Raw genomic sequence first — 18,513 nt, forward strand, 5'->3', positions numbered from 1 at the left:
AGGGAAGAGAAGAATTGATGTGGAAAGACTCGGGAGCGCATCCTATGCCAATCTCTCTGCAGTAGGTGAGTTTCCTGTATCAGGCAAACATCCGCCCCGGAGTTTTCAAGGTAGGAGATGACAGCCCTCCTTTTGATCGGGTTGTTCAGCCCTTTCACGTTAAGCGTCACTATTTTAAGGGTTGTGTCTGTCATAATGCAGTGTGTGTGTGGCGCAGCGCAGAATGAGTGCATGCCGTAGTGCAGAGTTGTGGTGCATGTCCCCGCCCAGCAGGAATATTAAGCAGGTGCGCCCCCCACAGTAAGTAAATGTCTGCCCCTAAATGTTCTATGTAAGAAAGAGCGGGTCGCCGCTGACGGGGATCAGTCAGCGCTAACACAGTAAGGGTCAGCATCCATGAGGCAACAGCAGGCATGGTACATCGATATACTGTATCCCCCTGGGTGGGGGAACAGCTAGACACTCCGCAGATGAGCAGTGGAAACAATGTCGGTCCATCTCGGCAAACACAGTGACCCGCCAACCAAGCAAGTGAGAGACCACCACGGTGGCGCTGCGTGGACATGGCTCTTGAATCAACAACAGAATCGGATCGGCACACTGGTCCCCACCCCGAAGCCCCCCCTAGCCCAACAATCCCCCCCTCATGAGCAAAGGTGTGGCACGTTCCTCTGTAGCAAACCCCCCTCCCTCACCCAACCCCAACAACCCTGAACCTTGTAGTCCCAATCCTGTGTCTCGGCACAGGATCGCGGTGGAAAATATTGAAGGGGTCATCTCCGACGGCGGCCTCTCCGCCCCCCCCCCGCCCGACCCACCCACCGAATGAGCGAAGTTCGTGCTGTGCAAAGTCTCTCTCCCGAATTGGCCTATCATTTGGGGGAGGAAGTTTCTTTGGCGACCTCAGCCACCGCTGTTTCACGCTCCTTGGAGATGACTGCGGCATCCGGTTTGAGGCGGCGAGATGGAGATCGCCCGTAGTGGACAGTCTGCCAACCCCCTGTAGCCGATCTCTGAGAGCTTTTAAACACCGGTTCGGTGTCGGCCAAGTCCAAGCCCAGGAGTTCACAAGTGTCCCTGAGTGATCGCAGCTGCTGTAATCGGCTGTTCCATTTGAAGATTATTCAGAATGGGTGGCCCCATGAGTACGGGATTGCTTTTTGCCGCAGGTAGTCCGTCACTTGTTTGAACTCTTTCCTTTTTTGAAGAGTGGTGGAGGAGAGGTCTTGATAGAGGGCGATGGAGTGCCCCTGAAATTGAAGGGGCTGGGTGCGCCGGGCCTCCCTCAGAATCCGCTCCTTCAACGGGAAATCAGGGAGGAAGGCTAGGATGTCCGGCGGTGGAGCTGAGGCTTTGCGAGGCAGTCCCACCCTGTGCGCCCTATCTATGCGGATGGGAAAGTCCGCCGGTTCACCCAGCACGCTCCTGAAGAGGGCCTGTAGGAACTTGGTGATATCAGCCCCCTCTTCTTTCTGAGCACTCCCCGGACCCGTATGTTGTTCCGACGGGAACGGTTCTCAAGGTCCTCAGCGTGAGCCTGGAGGTCCAGCTGCTGGTCCGTTAGGCGTAGGATCTCCTGCTGGAGCTGTTCAATTTCTGCGCTTCTAGTTTGGTCGGCCTCCTCAACCGCGACCACGCGTTCGCCAAGGCCCTCGACATCTCGCCGAAGCTCCCTGACCTCCCCCGCCACCTCCTGCTGTAGGGATTTGAAGTCCTCTCTGAGCGAGTTAAATAAAGTTTCTAGGAAGGTCCTAGTGATGGGCACTTGGTCTTCTGCTGTCACCAGCGGCGCTTTCCCCGTCCCTGGGGATGGCGGGTCTTTGCTGGACCTGGGCTGCGACTTAGCCAACAGTTCAGGGAGCGTCTGGGAGCCCTTTTTCCCCCTCTGACCCGCCATGGCGTGGATGAGCAGGGCACCCGCAGGCAGTAGGATGCAGGGATCTAGGCTAGAGGGGTAATGAAGGAGCGGTATCCGGAACAGGGAGTCCTCGGCAAGTTAGAAAAGCTCCCCGTGTGTCAGCCAGTTGGAGGGCAGCGAAGACAGGAGCCCCTTGAACTCCCGGCAGAGGCGTGGCACACCCTAATGGCTGTTCGTGCTTGGGCCACCACCACCCTGGGAGCCTGTGGGGCCCTATCAGACAGCACCCCGCAGGGGGCTCGATTATGCCCCCCGAGTGTCCCCTGTTCGCCTCCGTCCACCTCACCTGCGTAGTTGCAGCCTGGTCAGGGATCGTGGCCTTCCCGGTCAGCGCCCACGCTATCCAGATGATCCGCCGCCGCTCCCGGTGTCTGGGGGCCTTGAGATGCTGCAAAGAGGCTGCACTGCCTCCCCAGGAGGTCGTTGGCTCACCCACGTGGTCGTGTCCAAGGTGTGGGGGCGGAGAGCGCCGAGGCTAGGCCCGAGGCCGGGGCCTCGAGTTTCGCGACCGCCGGCCGGATCTTCCTGGATGCCGGCCGGGTCGCTCCAATGGAGGCGTGTCCCCCTCGCAGCTCCGGTGGTGCAAGCAGCGGGGGGCGGGCCCCGGAACTCAGCGTGGGTGAGGGGAATGCTGTGTGTGCTAACCGGTGCCGGACAAGCCCCACGGGGGGCGCCCCCTCTCCGGTAGTAGGCCCAAGCCGGGGCCTAGATTTTCGCGGCTGCCTGCCGCACGGCCCTCGCGCCCAGCCGAGCGCCGGCAAGGCGGGTGTCCTCCAGGCGGCTCCCGTGGCAGCAGTAGGCAGAGCGGCCGCTCTCAGGCCCGTCGCAGCGTCCCCGGTTTGGACGGCTCTCCTCAACTAGCCCCCCTGCCACCGGGTACCTGCGCAGGATCGTCCGAGCTCCGGCGCCGCTGTCTGCACCGGCTCTCGAGTGCAGGCTCCCCGGGCAGCTCCTGGCGCAGATCGCGGGGCCACAGGCGCACCCCTAGGACTCCGTAGCAGCGTAGCTGTTCCTCCGCTGGTTGTGGCAGTGATCGGGAGGGAGTAAGGCTATGTTGGATGGTGGTTTGGCGGGATCGGGCAGAGAGCTCCGAAGACCTGCGTCCGATCACGCCGCCATCTTGGACAAGCCTTTATTGTTTTTTTATAGCAGTTTATCCACTGCACTTACCAGTTTTTGTTTATTTAAAATTATTTGTGGGGATACTCTTGAATATAATGGGAATGGTTAAAAAGAAGCACCTGGGGGAGGCAACAAAATCACCAAAGGCAACCCTGCCGTATTCTTCAACCTTGAATTACATCACAGGCGCATTGGAAAAACAGATTACAAGTGTTAAAGCATCTTTAACTAACTGCGCCAATGGCATTCCTGGCAGTAATTTCGGCAGTATTGATAGCCCAGGCATGTTTTCAACTGTCCCTTTTGCCCCCGTTGTAACTCTTACAGATGTCTCTGGTAGCCCTTTAGGAAGTGCCCCTGAAAAGTGCATAATAAAATCTCCGCCCATTGTAATAACAGATACCCAACTGCCAAGAGAATGCTTTAAAACTCCTTCCATCACCAATTCTTAGACTTCTTCCTTTTAAATCAGGGGAGCGGGAGGTGGGGGTCAAACATAAAAAAAAAAATATCATCTCTAAAGAAACCTTGCCTATGAAAACCCCTAAACTACCAGTTAACCAACAGCACCCGGAATTTGCCGTTGTAGCTGGTCTAGTATAGACTTTTTCTCTCTCACTCTCAATGGCACTTAGCTCTAACAGAGCGACTAAAAGGTTTCGAGAGAAATGTCCTATCCCGTTTAGATACACTGAGAATGACTCTGTCAACATCAGTTGGTTTCTTAACTTGTTGGGAACCCCCAGCCCCGGTTCCACATCTCCCTTGTTGGAATCTGCACAAACCTCTCATGGTACTTATTACCCGCCTACAGTTTTATCAAGGGTTGGTGATACGAATAACGCCGCTCTGTCCATCCCAAAAGATTGCGATCCCCATCTGCCGATTGCTACAGAAACGGCGGGCGCAAAAAATAAACCTTTTGCGACCAGTCTTAAATCTGTTACACAGTCTATGCCACCCCAACCAGGTTCCAGAAATTCTTCTTTTACGTCACCCTCTGACTTGCAATCCTCCATCTATCCAAATCATGCTCATGCAGAGCCACCACACATTTTTCCTACATCCAAAATGGATCACCTGGAGCTCCTGCCAGCAGCCACTCCACCGTGGTAATTTTAGCCAATGTGCCTATTGTCTCTAGCTTAGTACCTGAATCCTAGGAGTCACTACGGAATAAATCTTTGAACTGGCTAAACACAAGGGTAGGATTTGGTAACACCCTCTTTGCCAACTTAAAAATGATCAGGAGAGTCAAGTGGGTGGGCTTAGGTTGCAAAACTCCGGAGGGAGACTGTGTGATGCTCCCATTCAATTCCCCTAAATTGGTGGACCCGATACACTTAAATGGTTTCAAAACATACCACTAGCCGGCGATTCAATCTAAAAGCGGACGTCCTAAAGGGGGTTTGTGTATTTATGTATCAAATTTACTGTCTACCTTGAATACAACTGTAATTGATACCAGTGCATTTTATAATACTGTCATTTTACAAATGTCTGCACACTCTTTTATTGCTATTGTGAATTTCTATAACAATACCTGCAGCCAGGAAATTATTGCTGTTCTCAATTGTTTGGATCATGACTTAGAGATAGCCTTCCCACCTAACTGTAAGAACTCTTAATCTTCCGGGGCGGCAATTTTATTATACCCGCATGCCCACATTCGCCTAACAAAATTTGTGGCATGACATCCCCAGATAACAGTGACACTACCCATTTTTCCCACATAGCATACAGTGAATATTTAAATGACATGATTTGTAAACATAACCTGTCTTTCTGCAACAAGCTTATTAGTCCACCGGTTCAGTGCTTTGTCCCTATAACGGCAGAGGTGAGAACAGTGTGATAGATTTTTTACTTTTCTCCCAACACCACTCTAATTTAGTACACTGATTCATATTACACAACACTCCTATCAGCGACCACTTTCCCCAAAGTGTTACCCTTGAGGATCTGTAAATTACAAATTCGTTCATGCTCAGCCTCCATTTTGTAGTCGCCGCCATTTTATGTTGCCCTCACTCAGGCAGCACGGCGAACGCGATGTTTTTGTTGTTTCTGCAGTTACGTGTCAGGTGGCTTCTTTGGACTTAAAACATTGTTTATAATGTTTGCCTATAGCTCATGCTCTTGTGTGATTGCATTTTGCATTGTATTGTATCGTATATAAACCTGTGCGCCACGGAGTTAAGTGGCAGTCTCTTATGAACCTCGTTATACCAACGACTTCTAAGACCACTGTACTAGCTGCAGCTAATAAATACCATCTTCTACGCCAGACGAAGAGTCTGTGTCTCTGTTTCTGACAATAACACGAGGGAACCATCTTAGGATCCACCAGGCTGCACAGCCACATGTCTGCCTGAATCCAATGAATTAAATTCATATGATTTCATCTGCTTTCTTCATTTTTTCACCATTAATTTTCAACCTTTCTTTTCCTTTGTGTTCAATTCATTTTATTCAATCCATATTTAACGTCAATGTGCAGAAAAGGCTCAGAAGCGCATAATGGGTTCCATGTCATGATTTATTTTAACAAACCCAATGCATTTCGGGAATAGATTCCCTTCGTGGGGGCATCTGAAAATACAAGCAAATATATACTTTTAACCAGGTCTTACAACAAAGCATTTCACTGAAATCTAAACTAGCAGATAAACATGATGTTAGCAATGAGCCTGTCAATAAAACACGGAAAATTCGTCTGCCATATACACAAAAAAAATTGTCACTTGCGAACTGTACCCCATCCTTTCTAAACCCACAATATTCATATATATTCAGCGTGACACGATGACATCATAGTTTTAAGTGCATCAACCCCTTATCAATGATGAAAGCAGTACCTACTTCTAAGAACACACAAAAACGTATTTAAACTTCTTGGCGCTTACCATGACATGCTCTTACATCCTAATATATCAAAACGTGGTTCCAAAATAACCAAATCCAATTTAAAATCCGTAGCTTCATATTTCTGCTATCCAGCGCACCGAGGCACGCTTATCTCGTTTCAAAATGAACTGAATCTGATGCTCAGGAAACCACTATGAAGTGTTTCCGCCCTTCTTAACACCCTGCAGGTGATTAATTGTGTATGCTTGTGTCACACCCCACTTAACATCAAACCATATGCACAGCACTTTTGACTTGGATCTCCGTGGTTCTATCAGTACTACTACAAGTCCCACAATTCACTGTACCCATACTCTTCCACCTCGTGTAGATCGCAAAAGCCACTGTTGCCGATTTTCCCAACAAATTCATGTTAATAAAAGTAAAGCCACTACTTTCCAAACTGCTATATGTCCGTTTTTATATTGTCCTTGTGAGCCCTCCAGGAAATGCTTCTGTGCAAAATATTTCCAACGTTGCTCTTTCCATGAAAATGCTTGTGCTCTTTGCTTGTTCATAATAATCCAACACGGCAGGGAACCCGGCCTCTGGGTCATTCGTCATCAACTTGTTTATCAAATTCTTAGCTTGTCCTGCTGTTCGTTACATTTTAAACTTTTTATGGGTGCAATCTCATTGGAGACAAAAAGAATTCATACAATGAGCTAAATTGAGATGAGATGCACACCTTTGATAATCCAATATCTGAACCATTATCAACAATTTACTCCATTCAAACGTTAACGGCGTGCAAAACCTGCTCCGCGCTTCGTCCCATTGCGCTGCAACATTACAATAACACGAGCGAACCATCTTAGGATCAACCAGGCTGCACAGCCACATGTCTGCCTGAATCCCGGGCAGGTGAATCCCGGGTATTTCAGGTGTACCCTGCGCCACCGGGCCTTAAGGCTGCGGTTCTCCAACTGGCGCCCAACGTGGGGTGACTATAGCGGTTGAGCCCGAGGGTCGTGAGGAGCCCTGCAAGAAAATTATGGAGGAGGCGCACCACGTGATCGACCCCTGTATGTCGGAAGTGGACCGAAGGTCTTTTACAGCACGGCTACTTCTCTCCGACGGCTGCTGACGACGGCTGCCCTGACTGTCGCCCTGCCTTGGACCCTTCTGATGATGTTTGGTAAAGCGAGACGATAGACGGACTTTCACTGGTGAAGGACGATCCTTAGTTAAGTATTTGGTGGGTCGCTCCCACAAAACTTTGTTTTGTTTTGTTTTTGGGGTTTTATTCGGGTATTGCAATAGCTGAAGCCAAGGGGTAAGTACGTTTGTACTGTTTCATTGATTTACACCCCTTGTTGTTTGTGAGCAATCTAGAGAAGTAACGATGCCTGGACTGAGTAAGTTCAAAATAATTTGTTGTTTAGGTTGTACAAGGGATTCTTAGATGGAGGAATCATGTCTGATCCCTCCAGTTGGAACTCCCACTTATGAGCTCTATTCAAAACATGGTGTTGGTCCCATTACCTTTAACAAGACATGGGTCCGATACACGAAGAATAGTGGAGTTTTGAGATGGCCCCAGAATGGTAGTTTCGACCCCGCCATACTAGATAATTTGGAAACGATTATGTTTAGAAGAAAAGCCCGGCCGGCATTGTTTGACTCTTTTCGCCTTTGGCAAAAGGAAGCTAAACAGAAAGAAATTAAACAAGCAAAAAAGGATAAGAAAGCACAAAACATGTCAATTATACAGGCTGCTCAGCAGTTTAAAAATAACGAAGTAGACGGAGCGAATGAGATACTGGAGAGACAACATAGTATGGCGATAGATAGATGCTATCTGATGCTGCCCGCTTCCTCTCCAGATAAAAGTAAGGAATTGGAAGAAGATTCCCTAATGTCTTGTTTATTGAATTCACCTCCGCCATATGCCCAAAGTCCTAATGCACCTCCATTACCCCTTCCTATTGCTCAACAAGTGGTTGCTCAATTGCCGATTGTTCAGCAACCGGCTCAGCCTACTAATGCTCCTTTGCCTACCTCTGCTCCGTCTTTATATCCTGTAATTCAGCCCCCACCTCCTCTACAATCCCCCGCTCTTGTTCCTCAGTCGGCTACATTTCAGTCTCCGTTGCCTTCTACATCTGTAATGCCTCCTATTCTCTTAAGGGATTCTCCTACCTCACACAGGAGAATAGCAGATGCTGTTTCGAAATTTTTTTCTCCTCTTCTTGGGTCTTTGAATCTGTCTCCAGCTTTCTCTAGACGACAATCTCGTTGTCAACTTCCTCTTACGGATGAGAAAGTAGTTTGGGGTTCCCTCGCTCGTAAAAGGATTGAGAATGGACTATAATATAGTACAGAAGACATTATGAGTTCCTTCCATCAATGGGTAGAACCCACGCAGAGATATGTTTTTAATGTCATGTGTCAAACTCTTATTAAAGGTTGGGAAGATATGGAGTTAGATACAGTCCCTTCGGAGCCACTGAAGTTACAAGCTGATTTTGATAAAGGTTTTATTGTAGGACCAGGAGTTGAAGAAACGGTAAATAGACTCGTTGCGTTTCGAGTCATGTTTTTGTCCTTGTCTTTTTCTGAGGCTGATCCTGCTAATTAAACAAGGTATTAAGAATTATCCGGTGCGTGAAGTTCCTCCCGTATGGAGAGAAGCGGTGAATGGTCCACCTTCTGTCCCTGCTCCTTTCCAGCGTATATGGGTCCACAAACCCTGGAAAAGGTTTGAAGTATTGGCGCTTAAACCAACTCTTCCTGGCCCCCGTAAAAATCCTGCTGGATATTACAAGGAATTGTCTCAAACAGTTGAAGCTTGTATTATGAATTTGGCTGTTATTGATATGCTATTTGGAAATGTTGTTCCGCAAGCATTATGGGCACGGATTCATAGGGAAAATCATATTGGTGAATTAGGTGGTGATTGGGCTGCTATTAGGGCTGCTGATGCAAATCAAGTGGGTGGATCGAAACCAGAGGATCTGATTACGGCCCTACCAGGCAGAATAATTGAATTGATGAAGACAATGATGCCTGCGGTGCGAGTAAATTGGGATAAGCTGGCTGCATGCAAGCAAAAGAAAGATGAAAGCGTCTCGGATTTCTTCACTCCTTTTGAAGAGACGTTTATTGATCATATTGGTCAGGATCTGAGTGTAGAGCGTGGCCAGCGGTTGTTTGTGGATAAGTTTGTATATAACTTGCTTCCCGAATTGTCAAATAAATTAAAGAGTTCTGAAAGTGCATGGGCTGTCTCTTCCCCTGCTAAAATATTGGCTTCTGCATAGTATTATGAGAATAGAGATAAAGAGGAGAAGGAGAAACAAGCGAAGAAAAATAAAGATTTGAAAACGAAGGTTCTTTTACAGCAGGCTTATCCTCCGTGTTCTGCACAGCCTCAGTTTTCTCAACCCCCACAGTTTCAGAAAGTATTTCAGAAGCCTGAGGTTTTTGTACCCTGACCTTTGATAGGTCCTAATCAATGTGCGTATTGTTGGGAAGAGGGACATTTCAAGAATAGTTGTCCGGTTTTATTACAGCGTAATATTGGGATGTCTGCTCCACGAAGTCATGGTAATTTCCAGACAGGATCCAGAGGTAGAGGACGAGGTGTGTCCTCTCAGGCACAGCGTTCTTTTCCTCCATCTACTACGAATTACTTTGATCAGCAGAGAGTTCAGTCTGCGCAGTATTATAATGATGATTATTGTGTTGAAGATAGGGCTGACGATCTTCATATCGAAAAGGACAGCCATGGACAAAGTAAGGGAGTTGTGTCGATTCCAGTAGATCAAAATGGGCTGTATGTCACTGTCAATACTATGGGTGATTCAGAACCGTTTCTTTTGGATACTGGTGCGATGAGAAGTTCTATCATTCATTCTAAACTCCCTGGGGCACTTTTGTCTGGCTTAATGAATACTTGTGTAGGATTTTCTGGCGTCCCAGTCCATAAGCCCGTTTCAATTGGTTCTTATGATTTGGATGCTTCACTTATTTTGACAACTGGTTGTGGCGAGAACCTGCTGGATCTGGATTTGTTGAAAAGACTACATGCAACATTGTATTGTTCCCCTTCTGGCGTGCTTCTTACGTTGGGGAAGAAATTGACGTCTTCCATATATTTGTCCCAAGACCAGTTTCCACCTGAGTTGCTTTCTCTTCCTGAAAGTCTTTGGGCTACAGGCCCAAATGACGTGGGTCGTCTTGCAATCCCACCGTATACTGTCACAGTTAAAGAGAATGTTAGAATGCCACGCATTCCCCAATACCTTATCTCTAGTGATGGAGAGAGAGCACTTTTGTCTATTGTTGATGATTTTATTCAGAAAGGTGTGGTTGAAGAAACGAGAGGCAATGTGTGTAACAGTCCTGTTCTTCCGATTCTTAAGAGAATGATCCTTCACAGCCTCCTGTTTATCGATTTGTTATTGACCTTAGAGAAGTCAATAAAATTGTTGTGCCACAGTTTCCTGTTGATCCAGACATTACAGTTTTGTTGACGATGATTCCCGCTTCGGCACCTTGGTTTTCAGTCATAGATCTCAAGAACGCTTTCTTTAGTATTCCAATTGCTGAAGAAAGTAGGGATATCTTTGGTTTCTCTCTAGGTGGTCGAAGTTTTTTCGATTTAAGAGAGCACCTCAAGGTTATTGTGAAAGTCCGTCCATCTATAGCAAGGCTCTTAAGTCACAACTTGATGCTTTCTCTTTGCCTCCTGGTGCTACGCTTATTCAGTATGTGGACGATTTGCTGGTGGCTGCTGATACGGAAGATGTGTGTAAGAGTGTGACTGTTGCGTTGTTGCATCATCTGTCTGCTCTACATCATAAGGTGTCACCCTCTAAGCTGCAATATGCCCGCCAAGAGGTTACCTATTTAGGTCAGCTCTTGTCGAAGGAGGGAAGGCGATTGACCCCAGAACGTATTCACACTATTTCACAGATGTCTGTACCTACCACACAGAGAGAAGTGCATGCCTTTTTGGGTATCACTTCCTACTGTAGACAATGGATTCCCAAATTTTCACTTTTGGCTAAACCATTGTTGGCACTAACGTTGAAAGATATGCCCCATCCGCTCCCTTGGACGGATGAATGTCAGAAAAGCTTTGTTGACCTAAGTACTGCTCTGTGTCATGCTCCAGTGTTGGGTACCCCGGATTATAGCAAGTCCTTTACACTGTACGTTCACGAGATAGAGGGTTGCGCCTTGTCAGTTTTGACACAGCAATTTGGAGATAAGCACAGGCCATGTGCCTATTTCTCCGCTGCACTAGACCCAGTAGCTAAAGCTTTGCCCAGTTGTCTCAGAGCTACGCCAGCTGCAGCGATTTCTATTAGACAGTCTGCCGGATTAGTGTTGGGTAACACACTCATTGTTATGGTTCCACATGCAGTGGATACCTTGTTGAATAGAACAAGAACACAGCACCTTACGAGTGCTCGTTTGTCTGGATACGAGCTAACACTTCCAGCAAGTCATGTACATATCAAAAGATGTATCATGTTAAATCGAGGTACACTGCTGCCACTCCCAGATGAGAAAGATGCTCAGGAAAAACATGAATGTTTTCTTCGAACGGAAGAAGAAACGAAGGGTAGGAGTGATTTAAAGGATACTCCGCTCAAGGACCCGGATGGGAGCCTATGGGTGGACGGTTCTTGTTTCAAGCTTCCAAATGGGGAGACTACTTCTGCCTATGCTGTCACCACCTTATGCACAATTGTTGAGACGGCACGTATTGGACATAATTCAGCCCAAGCAGCTGAATTGATAGCCTTGACTAGAGCGTGTGTGTTGTCAAAGGGAAAGAGAGTGAATGTGTACACAGATAGTCAGTATGCTTTTGGCGTTGCGCATAGCTTTGGTAAATTATGGAGGGAGAGGGGATTCTTTACCTCCCACGGGACAAAGATCCAGCATGGTCAGTAAGTGACTGATCTTCTTGAGTCACTTACCTTACCTGCACAGATAGCGATCATAAAGTGCAGCGCACATAGGAAAGTCACAGATGATGTGGGTCGTGGAAATGCGTTTGCAGACGAGGTAGCAAAAACTACAGCGAGAGACACTGCTAGCGGAATGTATGTGGCAGGTCCTGCAAACTGGGTTAGGGAAATTGGAATGTGTGAAGACACGATTGAGAGTGTGAAAACGATTCAGGGAGAGGCTACTGAGAAGGAATTGAATATGTGGAAAGAAAGTACGGGAATGCTAGACTCGATGGGTTGTTGGACCGAATTGTCGACAATGGAAGTGAATTTGTGGGTCAAATTATGCAGAAAGTGTGTTCTGGTCTTGGTATTAGACAGAAGTTCCATGCGGCAAACCATCCACAGTCAGCGGGTTTTGTTGAGTGTTATAATGGTACTCTCAAGCTTAAACTAGCCAAGATTTAAGCCAGTACAGGCCTTGCTTGGCCTGATGCCTTGCCCCTAGCTCTTTTGTCAACCAGAACTACTGTGCACTCTCGTATGGGACTTAGCCCATATGAAGTGGTTTTCGGACGTCCAGCTAATGTTTCAGGTGTCCCTCGTCCCAAGAAATACTCAGACATACCATATCCTCTGTTGACTGACTACTTGCATGACTTGACTACTAAATTAAGTATTATTCGTCAACAGGTACAAAGTGCTTTGCCGGAGGCTTCCACGGACCCAGGTCACACAATTTTGCCCGGTGACTGGGTCTGCATCAAAAATTTTCAACGGACTAAGAACTTGGAGCCTTGTTGGTCTGCACCTACGCATGTTTTGCTCGTCACCCGCACAGCTGTGAAAGTGGTCTGAAAGAGGAACTGGGTACAAGGCGTACACTGTAAAAAGGTGCCATTGCCATTACCCTTCGACCAGGGGATCCGCAGTGGCGTAAGGGAATCTGATTCTGCAGCGATTCCTTGTTTGGTGCCTTTTAGTGATGCTCAAATTTATGGAACTCAGTCTGAGAAAGCGGATGACGACATTCTTCAAGATGCTGTGCCTGCGCATCTTCGAATAGACACTACCAATCCAGAAACTTTATTTAAGGACCAGACCGTGCCGAGCAAAACACGCCACAACCTGAGGCCGAGAGCTGACCAAAGGAACTGAACACTTTGAACACTTTTTTCCTTATTACTCAAAGACATTTTTTTTTTTTGAGTCATTTTGCCTTTTTGTTTTTTGTGTGATATTTAGTATTAGATGTGCCATCTGTCTCCGTCGCAGGGTCACGGTAGGAGACTCAGACTGTAACCTGGTTTTTGTTCTTTTAGTAAGTGGCGAATGCCTAAGGATATACAGAAGTAAGTAGTTGAGTGAATAAGGAAGATTGCCATGAGCGACATTTTTTTTAGATGAAGATGGATGGTACAACAACCATGGGTAGGGAAAATAGAAAGCAGGAAATGAGATCGAAGTATTGTAAATTATTGCGTAGTCGATTTGGCGTAACTTTGTGTGTTTTTATGTTTTTGTGTATTTTATTAGCCTGCACAGGTTGGATCGTACAAGTTCTGCAACAGAGAAATGTTGTTAATTCTACAACTTCTTTGTCTTCTCGTCTTTCTGTCTTCTCACATAAAATGCATGCTCTACCTCCTCATGAACAGATAAGGAGAGCCGAATATATGAATAATACGTTTATCCAGTTGTTCCACCAACATCAGTTGGCTAATAATATGACTGACTGTTGGGTGTGCAGACTTACGCCACACAATATACGAAAGGGAATGCCATATTTGGTTCTTCCTTTCTCATATGAAGGTTCAGCTTGGGCCTATTTGACTATGTTTTCAGCCGCATACCACAAAAGACTTAGAAACTCTGTAAAGACTTCTGGGAATGGATTGGATTTCAGCCACTGCTCCTTAATTAAAGGTATAGTGGTAATGGCTAAGATTGTAAAGAAGAACAAAATTCTATTAGACGAGAAAAGAGCTTATGAAGGATGGAATGTTACCCACTATGTTTCTAGCCTTGGTGACAAAACTAGAAATGGTGAGTCTTCTCCAGTATGGACTGTACCCCATCAAGGTAATTTTTGTCTCCAAGTCAACAGTAAGAAAGCTGACATCAAGCAGAGTTGTTTGTAACCTACATTTTCTCGTCGTCTGATTTTCCTCCGTTAGTTCCATCTCAAGGAACATATTCGACCGAGCTTATACATGGCTCCTTTCCAACTTTTCTGGAACCTATTATATAGCCTTTCTTCTTCTCCCTACATATACGGCTCCGTCAGACCACCACAGAGTTAGATATAACCAAGGTATATTCGATGCCAAGGACACAGTAGAACAAGAGGGAGGAGACTTCCTTAAAGGATTCTTTCCCTTTTGGGGCCCGATGGTCAACAGCAGAAACATCAGGCAATTGGTTCGTGTGGTTGAGACCACTATTAATGTTACTGCAGGTGCAATAGGTAACATTACAGCAGAGCTTCAGGCTGACCGTCTTATGACGTTGCAAAATCGGATTGCGCTAGATGTGATCTTAGCAGACCGAGGAGGTGTCTGTAGATTGATCGGATCTAGCTGCTGCATTTATATTCCAGATGATGCTCGGGCAGCATACCAAGCCATTTCCATATTACATACCATCTCCGAGTCGATTCATCAGGACGAAGGGGATTGGTCTTTTATGGGATGGTTTCGGGGAATATTGTCAACTTGGGGATGGAAGATCTTAACGTTCCTTGGAGCAATTTTGGCCATCATATTCTCTTGCTTTCTGTGTGTTCAATCTGGTCCTGCAGTTTGTGGCCTACTGGCTAGGGGTGGGCGGAAAATCCGTTCCGCTCGCGGATTTTGCGGATTTTCGGGAAATCCGCAATCCGCGAGATTTGCGAATCTCCCGCAAAATCCGCAAATCCGCGAGCAGCGGATTTTGCTCGCACTGCTCGCACTGTACGCGTGAGTTCGCGTGAGTTCGCGCCCCGCGAATAAGTGCAAAATTGCAGAAATACGATCTTAGCAAAACTGAAAGTAACTACTTACCAGGTTCAAAAGTTCAGGCTCATCATTAGTAGCCATTTCCTGTAGTGCTTCCTGAGGGGCCCCTCCAGAGTTCAGTTGCCAGTTGAAACTGTTATGTGACCCTGCTCTGAACCTCAGAATAGTTACACATATGCCACAAAGGTCCTGAATTACAGCTAAGGGAGACAAGCAGGAGCCAGGCTGGAAGTTAAAATCCATTAATCAGCCCCTAATTCATTATTGTCAGTTGGGGCAGGGCAGGTGGTGTAACTAATTTTGCAACAATGAAAGCACTTAGCAAGTGCAAAAGATCACTAATCAGGGCGCACTAAGGAAGCAGGTGCCAGCTAAAAAAATATTCTGTGACACATTATTCAGCCCCAAATTAATTCAGGTCACTTGAGGCAGGGAAGGTGTGCTTTGCTTTGCCGAAAATAATGTACACTGGACAACCAGAGGGTGTGGTGATGAAACAGAGGGTGGCATGGGTGGGCCAGAGGGTGGCATGAGTAGTCAGAGAGTGGCAGTGGTGACAGAGAGTGGCAGTGATGAAGAAGAGTGTCCCAAACAGGCTGGACACGTAGAAACAACAAGTTCGCGAAACTTGCGACCCGACAGGTAAGTTCGCAATTTGCGAAAGTGTACAAAACCCTCGCGAACTGGCAGAAACACGGGCGAACACAAAAAAAAAAAAATCCGCAAATTCGCGGGAATTCGCGGATTTTGCGGATTGCGAATCCGCAAATCCGCAAAATTCGCGAACGCGAGATCCGCAAAATTCGCTCATGCCTACTACTGGCTACTTTATGTGTTGAGCAACCTGCTACTCAGAGGACAGAGAATATTAGGATGATGGTGCAGCAACAGCTTGAGGATTTTATGAACATCGATGCTGATTCCGACTCAGATTAGCATGAGTTGGTTTGTTTTTGCCTGAGTAATGGCAAAAGGAGGATCTGAGGTTTTGTAAATTACGAATTTGTTCGTGCTCAGCCTCCATTTTGTAGTCGCCACCATTTTATGTTGCCTTCACTCAGGCAGTGCGGCGAACGCAATGTTTTTGTTGTTTCTGCATTTACGTGTCAGGTGGCTTCTTTGCCTATGTTTACTAACGAGTGTCAGGGTCTGGCCGAGTACACTAATTCCTGTCTGAGCTGATTAATCCCCGTCCGGACTATTTGTTGGTTCACACCATTCTTTCCTCTAAGTTATCTTATCTGCTGTCCTTCGCTATACATCTCATGCATTCTCCTGTTTCACGACTGTCCTTCTAAAACATGCAGCTGTGTTTTCTCTACTCGTAAATCGAATTGTGTGGATTCATTTGTAATTTGCTTAAGGGGTGAAGTGACAAACATAGCCGGGAACTTGAGTTGCTATGGACTTAAAACATTGTTTATAATGTTTGCCTATAGCTCATGGTCTTGTGTGATTGCATTTTGCATTGTATTGTATCATATATAAACTTGTGCGCTACGGAGTTAAGTGGCAGTCTCTTTTGAACCTCGTTATACCAACGACTTCTAAGACCACTGTACTAGTTGCAGCTAATAAATACCATCTACTACGCCAGACGAAGAGTCTGTGTCTGTGTTTCTGACAAGGCAGGTGAATCCCGGGGATTTCAGGCGTACCCTGCACTGCCGGGCATTAAGGCTGCGGTTCTCCACCCTGAATATGAATCTCTTGGCCCAGAGGGAGGATGCACACGGAGCCATTACTCTGAAGAATATCAATATTTCCCACTGTAATGGCTATGGTCTCAGATGGTCTCTGGTGGATTTGTCTAACTTCCTAGTGACATTAATTTGAGAAAACAGGGAGCCTTTTGAACAATGCCTTGATGAAAACACGGAAGCGGAGTAATACTAGGACACCCCATCCTCGCTGGTTTGGTGTGACATGCTCCAAAACACTCAAAATGCTAAAACTTGCCTTAGCTAGAAAACCGCTCCAGGTCCTGGAGGTACGGGAATGCAGAAAGGCATATAACAGGGCCATTAAGCAATGGAAAAAGTCCTTAAAGGAGGATACCTGGAACAGTTTGCTCGAAGCCATCCTGTCTAAGAACAACACTATGTTCTGGTGCATTATCAACTTCCCTCCTTATGACCCTGTGGATCACCCATGCACCAAGATAACCATTACTGAGGAAACTTGGTTAGTTCACTTTTCAAATCTATATTCTCCCACAAATGTCACTGAGATCTCCTAGATATCCCCATCCTCTGTTGGTACATCCCCCTCAATTTCACCTCTTATTTAAAGGAATTACCCGGTTTTCACCCTGGACGAAGTAGTTGTAGTGTTGAAGCTTAGTAACAGGCCTGGAGGGGCCAACATTGACTTGCCATTATTACTTGGTCTTCTTGGATCAGCTGGTGGACCTGGGTGGCTGTCTGAAGCCGTATTAGTCTTGCGTTATTTGTTGCTGGCTTCGGGGTAGAAGATGTAAGGTCCCCTTGAGCCGTTTTGAGAATTGTTGTTGGTGAGTAGGATTTTTCCCTGAAGTTTGTTACCCTTTGCTCAGGGTTAGATGCGCCTGCTGTCTGATTCTGCTGGTCAGTTTGGTTCATTTGCTCTGGATTGTCTTCAGTAGGGTTATAAGAAGTACCCACACTTTTGTTCCCGTCTGTTTGTACGGGATCCGTACTCAGGTTTAAGATCTCTTTGTGCGCCATACCTGCGCTAGTGCAGTTGATCAACTCCTCCATTTCTGCCAGGGTGAGACTGGTCAGGTCAGACTTTTCCTCGTTCTGGCTTGGTTTTCGAAAAAAAACTGTTTGATGGAGCCATCTGATTTTTGACCCACTTCGTTGTGTATCCTGTTTTTTTCGTTCCTGGTTGGAGAAAGACTCTGGGGAGCCAGAGGAGTCTTAAGACCTTGGATCTCCGCTGTTGTGGAGTAAATGGCTGCACCAGGGTCTTTAAGCAATAGCAGTCTATCGCCCATCGCTAGCTTTCTTTTGGCGCCTTCCGTTGCGTTTCTGAACATTGTTGTTATCGGTGTTATTAGAGGGCTTTTTAGCTTCGTAGCACAGCCTTCTGTTTCTGATTTCGCTCATGGGACTTGATACTCACAGGGGACTTCAATTCAAACCTAATCCACACCCCGGACGAAGACGAATCTCTAGCATCGGACAACATATGCTGGTCCGTTCCCCGTCAATACCAGCCAACGAGGCCTAAAGTGGACAGGGCAGGCCAGGGACTGGTAAATGCCTTAGAGTTTCTTGGGTTAAGAGTGATAAACGGTAGAAAGCCAGATGATTTCCCCCCCTAAGCTTACATTCCATGGGGGGAAGACAAGATCTTGACTGGACAATACAGCAATCTCAGTATCACTGATCCCTTGCCTCGCCCACTTCTCGATAGAGTTCACAACCAGGAGCGACCACTCATACCAGCTGATACATTTAAGGCTAAAAATTACTAAACACCAGATAAACACAACGGTTGAAGGCAACATACACACGGTTGACCTAAAACGCCTAAAATGGTCCAACGATACAATTGAAACTTTACATTTACAAATAAAAAAGAAGTTAATCACCAGGCCCACAATAAATTTCACGCATGGGAAAACTTCACAGTGGACTTAACAACATTAATGGTGTCTGTACAAACGCAAACAAAC

The sequence above is a fragment of the Lissotriton vulgaris genome, chromosome 6 (assembly GCF_964263255.1).
Source record: "Lissotriton vulgaris chromosome 6, aLisVul1.2, whole genome shotgun sequence".
Taxonomy (NCBI): domain Eukaryota; kingdom Metazoa; phylum Chordata; class Amphibia; order Caudata; family Salamandridae; genus Lissotriton; species Lissotriton vulgaris.